At 44.3% G+C, this 16,392-nt stretch overlaps 2 long non-coding RNA genes across 2 annotated transcripts; both read right to left on the bottom strand.

Annotated features, from left to right (window-relative positions):
- Positions 1 to 355: 355 nt before the first annotated feature.
- Positions 356 to 4,690, bottom strand: LOC103270425. Its single transcript, XR_504963.1, has 3 exons — positions 4,361 to 4,690; positions 2,819 to 3,027; positions 356 to 419 (listed from the first exon to the last, which is right to left on the bottom strand). It is a non-coding gene; the product is annotated as an uncharacterized LOC103270425 (long non-coding RNA).
- Positions 4,691 to 9,904: 5,214 nt separating this feature from the next.
- Positions 9,905 to 13,380, bottom strand: LOC103270426. The gene is made up of 4 exons (XR_504964.1): positions 13,272 to 13,380; positions 11,292 to 11,423; positions 10,663 to 10,739; positions 9,905 to 10,296 (listed from the first exon to the last, which is right to left on the bottom strand). It is a non-coding gene; the product is annotated as an uncharacterized LOC103270426 (long non-coding RNA).
- Positions 13,381 to 16,392: the final 3,012 nt, after the last annotated feature.

Genomic DNA, 16,392 nt, shown 5'->3' on the forward strand with positions numbered 1-16,392 from the left:
CCTCCAGCACCAAACTAGATCATACCAAAGGGACCATCATCATTGCTCCCATGTTGGATTACACAAGTTTTGCTGGGCCTCAGCGTCATGCCATTGTACTTGATATTTGAGTCATCACCGCTCCTCAAGGCAATATAAAGTACTCATCATTGACCCAACAAAAGTATCTACCAATTCTATATATGCGGCAAGGACAGTCATATGCTCACCACAAGTGAAGCAGGAACAGCACATGGGAGAATATTTCAATTCCAGAGGATCAGTGGCCATCCATCTTGTTACAACCCTTTGTTTAAGAGATAGCAGCTTATTTCCAGGCCAGTTTCTGGCAGAAGAGGAGTTAAAAACGGTGTATCCAAATGGAAACGGAAATTTCCACTGGGAGGCCTCTTCCCACAGACCTTTCTTCCGAGTACATCCTGACGAGACAATACATATCAGTTGGACATCTTTTTTTCTGGCACAGTTGGAGATACCCATGGATCACGAGCCAAAGAACACAGCACATCCATTGTTCGGAGTGGTACATACGGGATCCGTGTCATCCCATATCTCAGGAGGTCTACCGTTTAATAATTTGGTTGCCTATGTAATATTTGGGATGTTTGTGTGTACCCTGCTGCTTTTATCCAGTGAGTATTCACCGCTTGACCTTTCAAGTGTGTTGATGAATTGACAAGTGGATATCAGATGTACTTTGTTTTTGTTTCCGTTCAATATGACTAGAGCCCACTCTCCTTGTTTGTGTCACAGTTCCACATTACCTGATTCCTGAGAAGATGTGCAACTAAGGCATCATCTGGCAGAAGTTGAGCGAAAGAAACTTTTAGCATATATTCACGGCCTGCCTCTCTACATTTGTCACACCCTCGGCAAAATCTTCTTCTCCTTGAGTGCAGAGGAGACCACGGACATCATCAAACACCAGGCTTAGTGTGTCTGTGGATATTCATTGCTCTATTCTTGTATATGTCTGAAGAGAAAAGGTCCTCATAATGGTTCTGAATTCCTTTTGCCTCTAAAACTGAGAGTCCCATGTCTAAGCGGGCCCAATGACCTTTTGAAATATGGTCATTCATACCAACCCCGGTCATACGCTGACAGCATGGTGCGGGCCATTCATCCAGCGTGGGCAGAATAATTCACTGAGAGACACAAACAGAGATTTTGTGGTAGGGAAGGTGTGCTTCATGTGCCCGGCTTTTGGGGCAGGGGTGAAGACATTACAATCGAATTTGCCTATTACATGGAGAACTGCTTCCTTGGTGTGGAGTCCCCCTGGATAGCCTATCCACCTTAGAGTGCTCCACAACTAGAGCAGTGTCAGCACCATCCTCCCTTTCGTGCCACCATGCACTCCTGTCACCTACGAAGGGCTTCAGCATAACTCTATTGTGCAAGACTTTTCAGGCAACACCTCGGTAGAGACAAGACCAACATTTCATCAAGGACCCAGATAAGCATCCTCCTGTGCTGCCTCCTTTTGAGAGAGGCCACTAGACTCTTCAGAAGGAACCGAATGAGACCACATTAGTGGAGACGATTTTACGTCGTGAGTACATGAGGCCAAGCACCTTGATAACGAATTTCGTCCAGAAAATAGCAGTTATTCCCAAGGACTGCCCTGAAGAAGGGATTCCCGGGAAAAAGAGGAGGACAGCTTGAGTGAACAAGCTGTCTAATATCTCCCTAATTTTGCTGACTCAAACAATCGGTTCATCCACATAATGATGAAATTAGATACCTATTCATGGGTAATCCGTCCAGTAGGCTGAGACAGAAGTTCCTCCATGAATGGATTCAAATGCAGACAGGGTCCTTCTGATACATCTTGGTCCTGCCTCCCTTGGTATCTCAGGTGGGAAAGAGTTCCACCTTCTCAAAGGTGAATTGCCGTAATAAAGCTTGCTTATGGGGCATTTTGCCAGATATTTAGCCTGTGTGCTTTCATTGCTTGAGCATGAAGAAATTCGGTGGTAAGAAAAATGTTAGGCAGTAATTTTTGAGTGGTGTGCCCCTCACATCAAAAGACAAGAGATTTATCTGTGCTCTGTGCCACCATTCAATCCTATCGATGTTTTTCCAAGGAATCCAGCAGAGGACATGTCCATTCACAACCTGAGCCACAAATGCATTGATCATTATTAAACACTATGAATCTCTCTCTCCTTAGACAATGACCAAAGTGTATTGACCCTCGCTTTGAAAAACAAGCATGGAGCTCCTAGAAGAGCATGCCAAGAGAAACTCAAGGTGTCGTTTACTCCCGTTTCACCCATGACTTGAGAAAACTGCATGCATTGCTGACGGTCCACCTTGCCTCCTAGACCAAGAACACCTCCTTGCATGATGACCCTCGGTGACTGATAAACCATTTCTCATGACACTCAATGGAAGCCATGCACTCCTGTACGACGGTGCATGCCATGCAGCCGTTCTGAGCAGAATTTTACTCTGAAAGCAAAAAGTGTGATGTGGTAGGCCACAAGGATTGCTAAAATGGCCAGGACCTGGCATGAGGATTAAAGTATAAAGATAACATGGGGAATTTTATGGAGTAGCATATCCACATGCTCCACCAGATGGCCTCCCGTACGTCAAGTCCTCCAGCACCAAACTAAATCGTACCGAAGGGACCATCATCATTTTCCTCAAGTTGGATTACTCAACTGTCTTCAAGGCTGGGCCTCAGCGTCATGCCATTGTACTTGATATTTAAGTCATCACCGCTCCTCAGGGCAATATAAAGCACTCATCATAGGCCCAACGAAAGTATCTGCCAATTCCGTATATGTAGCAATGACAGTCATATGCTCACCACAAGTCAACCAGGAACAGTGTTTGGGAGAATGTTTCAATTCCAGAGGATCCGCGGCCATTCACGTCATTACAGCCGTTTGTTTTTGGGATAGCAGCTTATTTCCAGGCCACTTTCTGGCAGAAGAGGAGTCCAAAATGCGTGTCCGAAAGGAAACTGATACTTCAACTGGGAGGCCACTTCCCACAGACCTTTATTCGAAATACATCCTGATGAGACAATACGTATCAGTTGGCACCTGTTTTCTGGCAAAGTGTGCGATCCCCATGGATCAGGCACCAAAGAACACAGCATACCCAGGGTTCAGGGTGGTCCATATTGGATGCGTGTCCTCTGAAATCTCAAGCTATCAAGCGGTCTACAGTGTAATAACTGGGTTTAATGGCCAATATTTGGAATGCTTTTGTCTAGCCTGCTGCTTTCAGTCAGTGCGTTTTCGCCGCTTGAGCTTTCTAGACTCCGGATGAATTCACAAGTGGATATCGTATCTACTTCTTATAATGTTTTCCCTGTGAATGTGACTGGAGCCCACTCTCCTTGTTTGCATCACCCTTCCACATTCCCTGATTCCTCAGAAGATGTGCCACTAAGGCGTGAGTTGTGCACAAGTTGAGCGAAAGAATGCTTTAGTATGTATTCATGGCCTGCCTCTCCAGTTTGTCACATGCTCGACAAAGTCCTCTTCTCCCTGAGTTGAGAGGAGACCATGGACATCATCAAACACCAGTCTTAGGGCATCCTTGGACCCTCATTGCTCCAGTCTCATACTGGTTTCAAAAGGAAAGGGACTCATACGGTTCAGAATTGCTTTTGCCTCCACAACTCAGGATACCATGCCTAAGTGGCCCAAGGAACTTATGAATTGTGGTCATGAATCCCAATCCCAGTCATGCTCTGTCAGAGCATGGTGCGTGCCATCCATCCAGCGTGGGCAGAATATTTCACTGAGAGATACACATAGAGAATTTGTGGCATGGAATGCATGGTTAAAGTGCCCAGCTTTTGTGAAAGGTGTGAAGACATTACAATCGAATTTGCCTATTTCATGGAGTACTGCTTCCTCTGGGTGGAGTTCCCCTGGATAGCCCGAATGCCTTAGGGTGCCACACAACTAAGCAATGTCAGTAGCATACTCCCTGTCACGTCAGTATGCACACCTGTCCCCTAAGAAGTTCCTCACCATAATTCTATTGCACAAGACTTTTAGGACAACACCTCACTTGAGTCAAGACAAAGATTTCATCATTGACCCAACTTAACACCCTCCTTTGCTGCATCCATCTGAAAGAGGCCCATGGGCTCCTCAGAAGTAAATGAATGCCAAGAGATTACTGGAGACTATTTGACTTTGTGAGGACATGAGGCCAGGCACCTGGATGACATCCTTAGTCCAGTATCTAACAGTTATTCTTAAGGACTTCTCTGAAGAAGGGAGCCCTGTGAAAAAGTGGAGGACAGCTTGGGCGATGAAGCTTTTGAATATCCCCCTAATTTTGCTGTCTCATACAATCGGTTCATTCACATAATGATGATATTACATACCTACTCGTGGTGAATCCATCCAGTAGGCTGAGACAGAAGTTCTTTCATGAATGGAGTCACATCCAGACAGGATACTTATCATACAGTTTGGATATGCCTCTCTTACTATCTCAGGTGATAAAGAGTTCCTCGTTCTCAGAGATGGATTTCCATAGCAAAGCTTAGTTATGGGGCATTTTGCAAGGGATTTCACCCGTGTGTTCTCATATTTTCAGTCGTGAAGAAACGTAGCGATATGAAAAATGTAGGGCAGTAATTTTTGAGTTGTTTGCCCCCTCATGTCAGGAATCCAGTGTATTCTGTTTCCTCTGTGCCACCATTCAAACCTCTCTAAGTTTCCAGAAGGCTCCCAGCAGAGGACATGGCCATTGATATCGTAAATCACAGATACACTGATTATTTTTAAAGAAGCATGAATCTCTCTTTCCTTAGAGCAGGACAAAAGTGTATTCACACTCCATTTGAATATGAAACATGGGTCTCCTAGAAGAGCATGCCAAGAGAAACTCAAGGCACTGTTTTTACCTTTCTCAAGCATGCGTTGAGAGTAGAACTACATGCATTGCTGAAGGTCCATTTTTCCTAACCCACCAAGAACACCTGGTGAATAATGACTCTCGTTGACTGGTAAACCATTGGTCATGACAACCGAACGAGGTCCTGCACTCCTTTACGACGGTGCATGCCATGCAGTCCTTCTCAGCAAATTCTCCCCCTGAAAGACAAAACGTGTGATGTGGTGATCAGCAAGGGATGCTAAAATGGCCAGTAACGCTGATGAGGATTAAAGTTTCAGGATAACATGGGACAAATGATGCAGTAGAATATCCTCCTGCTAAACTTGATGGCCTCCGGTATGAAAGGTCCTCCAGCACCAAACTAGATCGTACCAAAGGGACCGTCATCATTTCTCCCATGTTGGATTACACAAATGTCTTCTAGACTGGGCCTCAGCGTCATGCCATTGTACTTGATATTTGAGTCATCACCGCTCCTCAAGGCAATATAAAGTACTCATCATTGACCCAACAAAAGTATCTACTAATTCCATATATGCGGCAAGGGCAGTCATATGCTCACCACGAGGGAAGCAGGAACAGCACATGGGAGAATATTTCAATTCCAGAGGATCAGTGGCCATCCATCTTGTTACAACCCTTTGTTTAAGAGATAGCAGCTGATTTCCAGGCCAGTTTCTGACAGAAGAGGAGTTAAAAACGGTGTATCCAAATGCAAATGGAAATTTCCACTGGGAGGCCTCTTCCCACAGACCTTTCTTCCGAGTACATCCTGACGAGACAATACATATCAGTTGGACATCTTTTTTTCTGGCACAGTTGGAGATACCCATGGATCACGAGCCAAAGAACACAGCACACCCGGGGTTCGGAGTGGTACATATGTCATCCGTGTCCTCCTATATCTCAAGAGGTCTACCGTGTAATAATTTGGTTAACTGTGTAATATTAGGGATGTTTGTGTGTACCCTGCTGCTTTTATTCAGTGAGTCTTCACGGCTTGACCTTTCGGGTGTGTTGATGAATTGACAAGTGGATATCATATCTACTTTCTTTTTGTCTCTGCTAAATATGACTGGAGCCCACTCTCCTTTTTGTGTCACCATTCCACATTACCTATTCCTGAGAAGATGTGCAACTAAGACCATCGTCTGGCAGAAGTTGAGCGAAAGAATCCTTTAGCATATATTCACGGCCTGCCTCTCTATGATTGTCACACACTCGGCAAAATCTTCTTCTCCCTGAGTGCAGAGGAGACCCGGACATCATCAAACACCAGGCTTAGTGCATCTGTGGACATTCATTGCTCTACTCTTGTATATGTCTGAAGAGGAAAGGTCCTCATATTGGTTCTGAATTCCTTTTGTCTCCAAAACTGAGAGTCCCATGCCTAAGCGGCCCCAATGACCTTCTGAATTATGGTCATTCATACCAACCCCAGTCATACGCTGACAGCATGGTTCAGGCCATCCATCCAGCGTGGCCAGAATATTTCACTGAGAGACACAAACAGAGATTTTGTGGTAGGGAAGGTGTGCTTCATGTGCCCGGCTTTTGTGGCAGGTGTGAAGACATTACAATCGAATTTGCCTATTTCATGGAGAACTGCTTCCTTGGTGTGGGGTCCCCCTGGATAGCCTATCCACCTTAGAGTGCTCCACAACTAGAGCAATGTCAGGACCATCCTCCCTCTCGTGCCAGTATGCACTCCTGTCACCTATGAAGGGCTTCAGCATACCTCTATTGTGCAAGACTTTTCAGGCAACACCTCGGTAGAGACAAGACCAAGATTTCATCAAGGACCCAGATAAACATCTTCCTGTGCTGCCTCCTTTTGAGAGAAGCCGCTAGGCTCATCAGAAGGAACCGAATGAGACCAGATTAGTGGAGACTATTTTACCTCGTGAGGACATGAGGCCAAGCACCTGGATAATGCATTTCATCCAGCAAATAGCAGTTATTCCCAAGGACTTCCCTGAAGAAGGGATTCCCGGGAAAAAGAGGAGGACAGCTTGAGTGAACAAGCTGTCTAATATCTCCCTAATTTTGCTGACTCAAACTATCGGTTCATCCACATAATGATGAAATTAGGTACCTATTCAAGTGGAGTCCGTACAGTAGGCTGAGACAGAAGTTCCTCCATGAATGGAGTCAAGTGCAGACAGGGTCCTTCTGAGACAGCTTGGACATGCCTCCCTTGGTATCTCAGGTTGGAAAGAGTTCCACCTTCTCAAAGGTGGATTGCCGTAACAAAGCTTGCTTATGGGGCATTTTGCCAGAGATTTAGCCTGTGTGTTTTCATGGCTTGAGCATGAAGAAATTCGGTGGTAGGAAAAATGTTGGGCAGTAATTTTTGAGTGGTGTGCCCCTCACATCAAAGACAAGAGATTTATGTGTGCTCTGTGCCACCATTCAATCCTATTGATGTTTTTCCAAAAACCCAGCAGAGGACATGTCCATTCACAACCTGAGCCACAAATGCATTGATCATTATTAAACACTATTGAATGTGTCTCTCCTTAGAGAATGACCAACGTTTATTGACCCTCACTTTGAAAAACAAGCATGGGGCTCCTAGAAGAGCATGCCAAGAGAAACTCAAGGTGCCGCTTACTCCCGTTTCACCCATGACTTGAGAGAAAACTGCATGCATTGCTGACGGTCCATCTTGCCTCCCAGACCAAGAAAACCTCCTTGCATGATGACCCTTGGTGACTGACAAACCATTGCTCATGACACCCAATGGAATCCATGCTCTCCTGTACGACGGTGCATGCCATGCAGCCGTTCCGAGCAGAAATTTACTCTGAAAGCAAAAAGTGTGATGTGGTGGACCACAAGATTGCTAAAATGGCCAGGAACTGGCATGAGGATTAAAGTATAATGATAACATGGGGAATTTTATGGAGTAGCATATCCACATGCTCCACCAGATGGCCTCCCGTACGTCAAGTCCTCCTGCACGAAACTAAATCGTACCGAAGGGACCATCATCATTTTCCCCAAGTTGGATTGCTCAACTGTCTTCAAGGCTGTGCCTCAGCGTCATGCCATTGTACTTGATATTTAAGTCATCACCGCTCCTCAGTGCAATATAAAGTACTCATCATTGGCCCAACAAAAGTATCTGCCAATTCCGTATATGTAGCATGGACAGTCATATGCTCACCACAAGTCAACCCGGAACAGCGTTTGGAAGAATGTTTCAAATCCAGAGGATCCGTGGCCATTCATTTCATTACAGCTGTTTGTTTTTGGGATAGCAGCTTATTTCCAGGCCACTTTCTGGCAGAAGAGGAGTCCAAAATGCGTGTCCGAAAGGAAACTGATACATTAATTGGGAGAACACTTCCCACAGACCTTTATTCGAAGTACATCCTGATGAGACAATACGTATAAGTTGGGACCTGTTTTCTGGCAAAGTGTGCGATCCCCATGGATCAGGTTCCAAAGAACACAGCATACACAGGGTTCAGGGTGGTATATATTGGATGGGTGTCCTCTCATGTCTCAAGCTATCAAGCGGTCTACATAGAAATAACTGGGTTTCTTGGGCAATGTTTGGAATGCTTTTGTCTACCCTGCTACTTTCAGTCAGTGCATTTTCACCACTTGAGCTTTCTAGACTGTTGATGAATTCACAAGTGGATATCGTATCTACTTCTTATAATGTTTTCTCTGAATATTACTGGAGCCCACTCTCCTTGTTTGCATCACCCTTCCACATTCCCTTATTGCTCAGAAGATGTGTAACAAAGAAGTTAGTCTGCAACAAGTTGAGCGAAAGAATGCTTTGGTGTGTATTCATGGCCTGCCTCTCCAGTTTGTCACATGCTCGACAAAGTCCTAGTCTCACTGAGTTTTGAGGAAACGATGGACATCATCAAACACCAGTCTTAGGGCCTCCTTGGACCCTCACTGCTCCAGTCTCATACTGGTTTCAAAAGGCAGGGGACTCATATGGTTGAGAATTCCTTTTGCCTCCAGAACTCAGGTTACCATGCCTAAGTGGCACAAGGAACTTGTGAAATATAGTCTTGAATCCCAATCCCAGTCATGCTCTATCATAGCATGGTGCATGCCATCCATCCAGCGTGGGCAGAATATTTCACTGAGAGATACACAAAGAGAATTTCTGGCATGGAATGCATGGTTAAAATGCCCAATTTTTTGAAAGGTGTGAAGACATTACAATGGAATTTGCCTATTTCATGGAGTAGTGCTTCCTCTGGGTGGAGTTCCCCTGGGTAGCCTGAATGCCTTAGAGTGCCACAAAACTAAGCAATGTCAGTACAATATTCCCTCTCACATCAGTATGCACTCCTGTCCCCTAAGAAGGTCCTCACCATAATTCTATTGCACAAGACTTTTAAGACAACACCTCACTTGAGCCAAGACAAAGATTTCATCATTGACCCAGCTTAACATCCTCCTTTGCTGCATCCATTTGAAAGAGGCCTATGGGTTTCTCAGAAGGAACCCAATGCGAATAGATTACTGGAGACTATTTGACTTTGTGAAGACATGAGGTCAGGCACCTGGATGACATCCTTTGTGCAGTATCTAACAGTTATTCTTAAGGACTTCTCTGAAGAAGGGATCCCTGTGCAAATGTGGAGGACAGCTTGGGTGAACAAACTTTCTTATACCTCCCTAATTTTACTGTCTCATACAATCGGTTCATCCACATAATGATGATATTATTTACCTACTCAAGTGGAATCCATCCAGTAGGCTGACACAGAATTTCTTCCATGAATGGACTCTCGTCCAGAGAGGGTACTTACCATACAGTTTGGAAATGCCTCCTTTATTATCTCTGATATTTAAGAGTTCCTCCTTTTCAAAGATGTTTGCGTAGTAAAGCTTGGTTATGCAGCATTTTGCCAGGGATTTAACCTGTGTGTTCTCATATCTTCGGTTGTGAAGAAACGTGGTGGTATGGAAAATGTAGGCCCGTTATTTTTGAGTTGTTTGCCCCCACGTGTCAGGAACCCAGTGGATTCACTTTCCTCTGTGCCACCATTCAAACTTCTCTAAGTTTCCAGAAGGGGCCCAGCAGAGGACATGGCCATTCAAATCTTAAGTCACAGATACAGTGATATTTTTAAAGAAGCATGAATCTCTCTTACCTTAGAGCAGGACAAAAGTGTTTTCACACTCCATTTGAAAATGAAACATGGGGCTCCTAGAATAGCATGCCAAGAGAAACTCAAGGCTCTTTTTTCCTTTCTCAACATGCATTGAGAGAAGAACTACATGCATTGCTGAAGGTCCAGCTTGTCTCACACAACAAGAACACCTCCTTGAATGATGACTCTCGCTGACTGGTAAACCATTGGTCATGACAACCAAACGAGGTCCCACACTCCTTTAAAACGGTGCATGCCATGCAGTGTTTCTCAGCAGATTTAACCCCTGAAAGACAATCAGTGTGATATGGTGATCAACAAGGGATGTAAAATGGCCAGGAACCCTGATGAGGATTAAATTTTAAGGATAACATGGGGAATATTATGGAGTAGCATATCTGCATGCTTCACTTGATGGCCTCCGTTATGAAAAGTCCTGCAACACCAAAATAGATCATACCAAATGCACCATCATCATTTCTCCCATGTTGGATTACACAACTGTCTTCTAGGCTGGGCCTCAGCGTCATGCCATTGTACTTGATATTTGAGTCATCACTGCTCCTCAAGGCAATATAAAGTACTCATCATTGACCCAACAAAAGTATCTACCAATTACATATATATATGGCAAGGACAGTCATATGCTCACCACAAGACAAGCAGGAACATCACATGGGAGAATATTTCAATTCCAGAGGATCAGTGGCCATCCTTCTTGTTACAACCCTGTGTTTAAGAGATAGCAGCTTATTTCCAGGTCAGTTTCTGGCAGAAGAGGAGGTAAAAACTGTGTGTTCATATGGAAACGGAAATTTCCACTGGGAGGCCTCTTCCCACAGACCTTTCTTCTGAGTACATCCTGATGAGACAATACATATCAGTTGGGACATCTTTTTTCTGGCAAAGTAGAACCCCATGGATCACGATCCAAATAACACAGCACACCCAGAGTTCAGAGTGTTATATCCTGAATCCATGTACTCTCATATCTCAAGAGGTCTACCGTGTAATAATTTGGTTACCTGTGTAATATTTTGGATATTTGTATCTAGCCTGCTGCTTTTCATCAGCGAGTATTCACTGCTTGAACTTTCAGGCATGTTGATGAATTGACAAGTGAATATCATATCTACTTTGTTTTTGTCTGCGCTCAATATGACTGGAGCCCACTATCCTTGTTTGTGTCACCGTTCCACATTACCTGATTCCTAAGAAGATGTGCAACTAAGGCATCGTCTGGCAGAAATTGAGCGAAAGAATCATTTAGCATGTACTCACGGCCTGCCTTTCTAAGTTTGTCACACTCTCGGCAAAATCTTCTTCTCCTTGAGTGCAGAGGAGACCACGGACATCATCAAACACCAGGCTTAGTGCATCTGTGGACATTCATTGCTCTAGTCTTCTTTATGTCTGAAGAGAAAAGGTTCTCATATTGGTTCTGAATTCCTTTTGCCTCCAAAACTGAGAGTCCCATGCCCAATCGGCCCCCGTGAACTCATGAATTATGGTCATTAATACCAATCCCAGTCATACGCTGATAGTGTGATACGTGCCATAAATCCAGCATGGGCAGAATATTTTATTGAGAGACACAAATAGAGATGCTGTGGTATGGAAGATGTGGTTAATGTGCCCGGCTTTTGTTAAAGGGGTGAAGACATTACAATCGAATTTGCCAATTTCATGGAGAAGTGCTTCCTTGGTGTGGAGTCCCCCTGGATAGCGCATCCACCTTAGAGTGCTCCACAACTAGAGCAATATCAGGACAACCCTCCCTCTCCAGCCTTTATGCACTCCTGTCACATATGAAGGGATTCAGAATAACTCTATTGTGCAAGACCTTTAAGGCAACACTTCGGTAGAGACAAGACCAAGATTTCATCAAGGACCCAGAGAAGCATCCTCCTTTGCCGCCTCATTTGAGAGAGGTCCGAAGGTTCATCAGAAGGAAACTGAATGAGACCAGAATAGTGGAGCCTATTTTACCTCATGAGGACATGAAAGCAAGCACCTGGATAAGGTATTTCATCCAGAAAATAGCAGTTATTCCCAAGGACTTCCCTGAAGAAGGGATCCCCGGGAAAAAGAGGAGGATAGCTTGAGTGAACAAGCTGTCCAATATCTCCCTAATTTTACTGTCTCAAACAATCGGTTCATCCACACAATGATGAAATTAGATACCTATTCATGTGGAATCCGTCCAGTAAGCTAAGACAAAAGATCCAACATGAATGGAGTCAAGTGCAGACAGGGTACTTCTGATACAGCTTGGACATGCCTCCTTTGGTATCTCAGGTGAGAAAGAGTTCCTCCTTCTTAAAGGTGGATTGCTGTAACAAAGCTTGGTCATGGGGCATTTTGCCAGAGATATAGCCTGTGTGTTTTCATGGCCTGAGTTCTGAAGAAAGTCAGTGGTATGATAAATGTTGGACAGGAATTTTTGAGTTGTGAGCCCAAAACATCAAAACACCAGAAAATTCTCCGTGCTCTGTGTCACCATTCAAACCTATGGAAGCTTTTACAAGGGAACCAGCAGAGGACATGTCCATTCACAACCTGAGCCACAAATGCATTGATCATTTTTAAACAATCATGAATCTCTCTCTCCTTAGAGCAAGACAAAAGTGTATTGACCCTAACTTTAAAACCCAAGCATGGGGCTCCTAGAGCAGCACGCCAAGAGAAAGTCAAGGTGCCGCATTCTTCCGTTTCACCCATGACTTGAGAGAAAACTGCATGCATTGGAGACGGTCCATCTTGCTCCCAGACCAAGAAAACATCCTTGCATGATGACCCTCGGTGACTGATAAACCATTACTCATGACACCGAATGGAAGCCATGCACTCCTGTACAACGGTGTATGCCATGCAGCTGTTCTGAGGAGAATTTTACCCTGAAAGCAAAAAGTGTGGTGTGGTGGGCCACAAGGATTGCTAAAATGGCCAGGGCCTGCCATGAAGATTAAAGTATAAGGATAACATGGGGAATTTTATAGAGTAGCATATCCACACGCTCCACAAGATAGCCTCCCGTATGTCAAGTCCTCCAGCACCAAACTAAATTGTACCGAAAGGACCATAATCATTATCCCCAAGTTGGATTACTCAACAGTCTTCAAGGCTGGGCCTCGGCATCATGCCATTGTACTTCATATTTTAGTCATCACCGCTCCTAATGGCAATATAAAGTACTCTTCATTGGCCCAACAAAAGTATCTGCCAATACCGTATATGTAGCAAGGACAGTCGTATGCTCACCAGTAGTCAACCAGGAACAGCGTTTGGGAGAATGTTTCAATTCCAAAGGATCCGTGGTCATTCACATCATTATAACCATTTTTTTTGGTATAGCAGCTTATTTCCAGGCCACTTTCTGGAAGAAGAGGAGTCCAATACATGTCCAAAAGGAAACCAATACTTCAACTGGGAAGCCACTTCCCACAGACCTTTATTCGAAATACACCCTGATGAGACAATATGTATCAGATGGGACCTGTTTTCTGGCAAAGTGTGCGATCCCCATGGATCAGGATCCAAAGAACACAGCATAACAAGGGTTCAGAGTGGTACATATTGGATGCGTGTCCTCTCAAATTTCATGCCATTAAGCGGTCTGCAGTGTCATAACTGGGTTTCCTGGGCAATATTTGGAATGCTTTTGTGTCATCTGCTGCTTTCAGTCAGTGCGTTTTCACCGCTTGTGCTTTCCAGACTGCTGATGCATTCACAAGTGGATATCGTATCTACTTCTGATAATGTTTTCCCTCTGAATATGACTGGAGCCCACTCTCCTTGTTTGCATCACCCTTCCACATTCCCTGATTACTCACAAGATGTGCAACTAAGGCATTTGTCTGGCACTAGTTGATCGAAAGAACGCTTTAGTATGTATTCATGGCCTGCCTTTCCAGTTTGTCACATGCTTGACAAAGTCCTCTTTCCCTGAGTTGAGAGGAGACAATGCAAATCATCAAACACCAGTCTTAGGGCATCCTTCTACCCTCATTGCTCCAGATCAAACTGGTTTCAAAAGGAAAGGGACCTATATGTTTCTGAATTCCTTTGCCTCCAGAACTGAGGGTACCATGCCTTAGTGGCCCAAGGAACTTATGAATTATGGTCTTGAATCCCAATCCCCGTCATGCTCTGTCATAGCATGGTGCATGCCATCCAACCAGCATGGGCAGAATATTTCAGTGAGAGATATACATAGAGAATTTGTGGCAAGGTATGCATGGTTAAAGTGGTCAGCTTTCGTGAAAGGTGTGAAGACATTACTATCGAATTTGCCTATTTCATGGAGTACTGCTTCCTCTGGGTGGAGTTCCCTGGATAGCCTGAATGCCTTAGAGTGCCACAAACTAAGCAATGTCAGTACAATACTCCCTCTTACGTCAGTATGCACACCTGTCACCTAAGAAGGTCCTCAACATAACTCTATTGTACAAGACTTTTAAGACAACACCTCACTTGAGTCAAGACAATGATTTCATCATTGACCCAGCTTAACATCCTCCTTTGCTGCATCCATTTGAAAGAGACCCATAGGCTCCTCAGAAATAACTGAATGCCAAGAGATTACGGGAGACTATTTGACTTTGTGAGGACATGAGGCCAGGCACCTGGATGAAATCCTTAGTCCACTATCTAACAGTCATGCTTAAGGACTTCTCTGAAGAAAGGATCCCTGTGCAAAAGTGGAGGACAGCTTGGGTGAACAAGCTTTCTAATATCTCCCTAATTTTGCTGTCTCATACAATCGGTTCATCCATATAATGATGATATTACATACCTACTCATGGGGAATCCGTCCAGTAGGCTGAGACAGAAGTTCTTCCATGAATGAAGTCACGTCCAGACAGGGTACTTATCATACAGTTTGGACATGCCTCCCTTACTATCTCAAGCGATAAAGGGTTCCGCCTTCTCAAATATAGATTTGCGTAGCAAACCTTGGTTATGGGGCATTTTGCCAGAGATATAGCCTCTGTGTTTTCATGGCTTGAGTTCTGAAGAAAGTCGGTGGTATGAAAAATGTTGGACAGGAATTTTTGAGTTGCATGCCTGAAACATCAAAAGACCAGAAAATTCTCTGTGCTATGTGCCACCATTCAAACCTATCGATGTTTTCACAAGGGAACCAGCAGAGGACATGTCCATTCACAACCTGAGCCACAAATGCATTGATTATTTTTAAACAAGCATGAAACCCTCTCTCCTTCGAGCAAGACAAAAGTGTATTGACCCTCGCTTTAAAACTAAGCATGGGGCTCCTAGAGCAGCACGCCAAGAGAAACTCAAGGTGCCGCATACTTCCATTTCACCCATGACTTGAGAGAAAATGGTATGCATTGGAGATGATCCATCTTGCTCCCAGACCAAGAACACTTCCTTGCTTGATGACCCTCGGTGACTGATAAACCATTACTCATGACACAGAATGGAAGCCATGCACTCCTGTACGACGGTGCATGCCATGCAACTATTCTGAGCAGAATTTTACTCTGAAAGCAAAAAGTGTGACGTGGTAGCCCACAAGGATTGCTAAAATGGCCAGAACCTGCCATGAGGATTAAAGTATAAGGATAACATGGTGAATTTTATAGAGTAGCATATCCACACGATCCACAAAATGGCCTCCCGTATGTCAAGTCCTCCAGCACCAAACTAAATTGTACCGAAAGGACCATAATCATTATCCCCAAGTTGGATTACTCAACAGTCTTCAAGGTTGGGCCTCAGCGTCATGCCATTGTACTTGATATTTAAGTCATCACCGCTCTTCATGGCAATATAAAGTACTCATCATTGGCCCAACAAAAGTATCTGCCAATTCCATATATGTAACAAGGACAGTCGTATGCTCACCACAAATCAACCAGGAGCAGTGTTTGGGAGAATGTTTCAATTCCAAAGGATCCGTGGCCATTCATGTCATTACAACCACTTTTTTTTTTGGTATAGCAGCTTATTTCCAGGCCTCTTTCTGGAAGAAGAGGAGTCCAATGCATGTCCAAAAGGAAACTAATACTTCAACTGGGAAGCCACTTCCCACAGACCTTTATTCAAAATATACCCTGATGAGACCATACGTATCAGTTGGGACCTATTTTCTGGCAAAGTGTGCGATCCCCATGGATTAGGATCCAAGGAGCACAGCATACCCAGGGTTCAGGGTGGTACATATTGGATGCGTGTCCTCTCAAATCTCAAGCAATTAAGCGGTATGCAGTGTCATAACTGGGTTTCCTGGGCAATATTTGGAATGCTTTTGTCTCGCCTGCTGCTTTCAGTCAGTGCGTTTTCACCACTTGAGCTTTCTAGACTGCTGATGAGTTTACAAGTGGATATTGTATCTACTTCTTATAATGTTTTCCCT

The sequence above is a fragment of the Carlito syrichta genome, unplaced genomic scaffold, assembly GCF_000164805.1.
Source record: "Carlito syrichta isolate Samal-C Ts95f unplaced genomic scaffold, Tarsius_syrichta-2.0.1 Scaffold309831, whole genome shotgun sequence".
NCBI classification, from domain to species: Eukaryota; Metazoa; Chordata; class Mammalia; order Primates; family Tarsiidae; genus Carlito; species Carlito syrichta.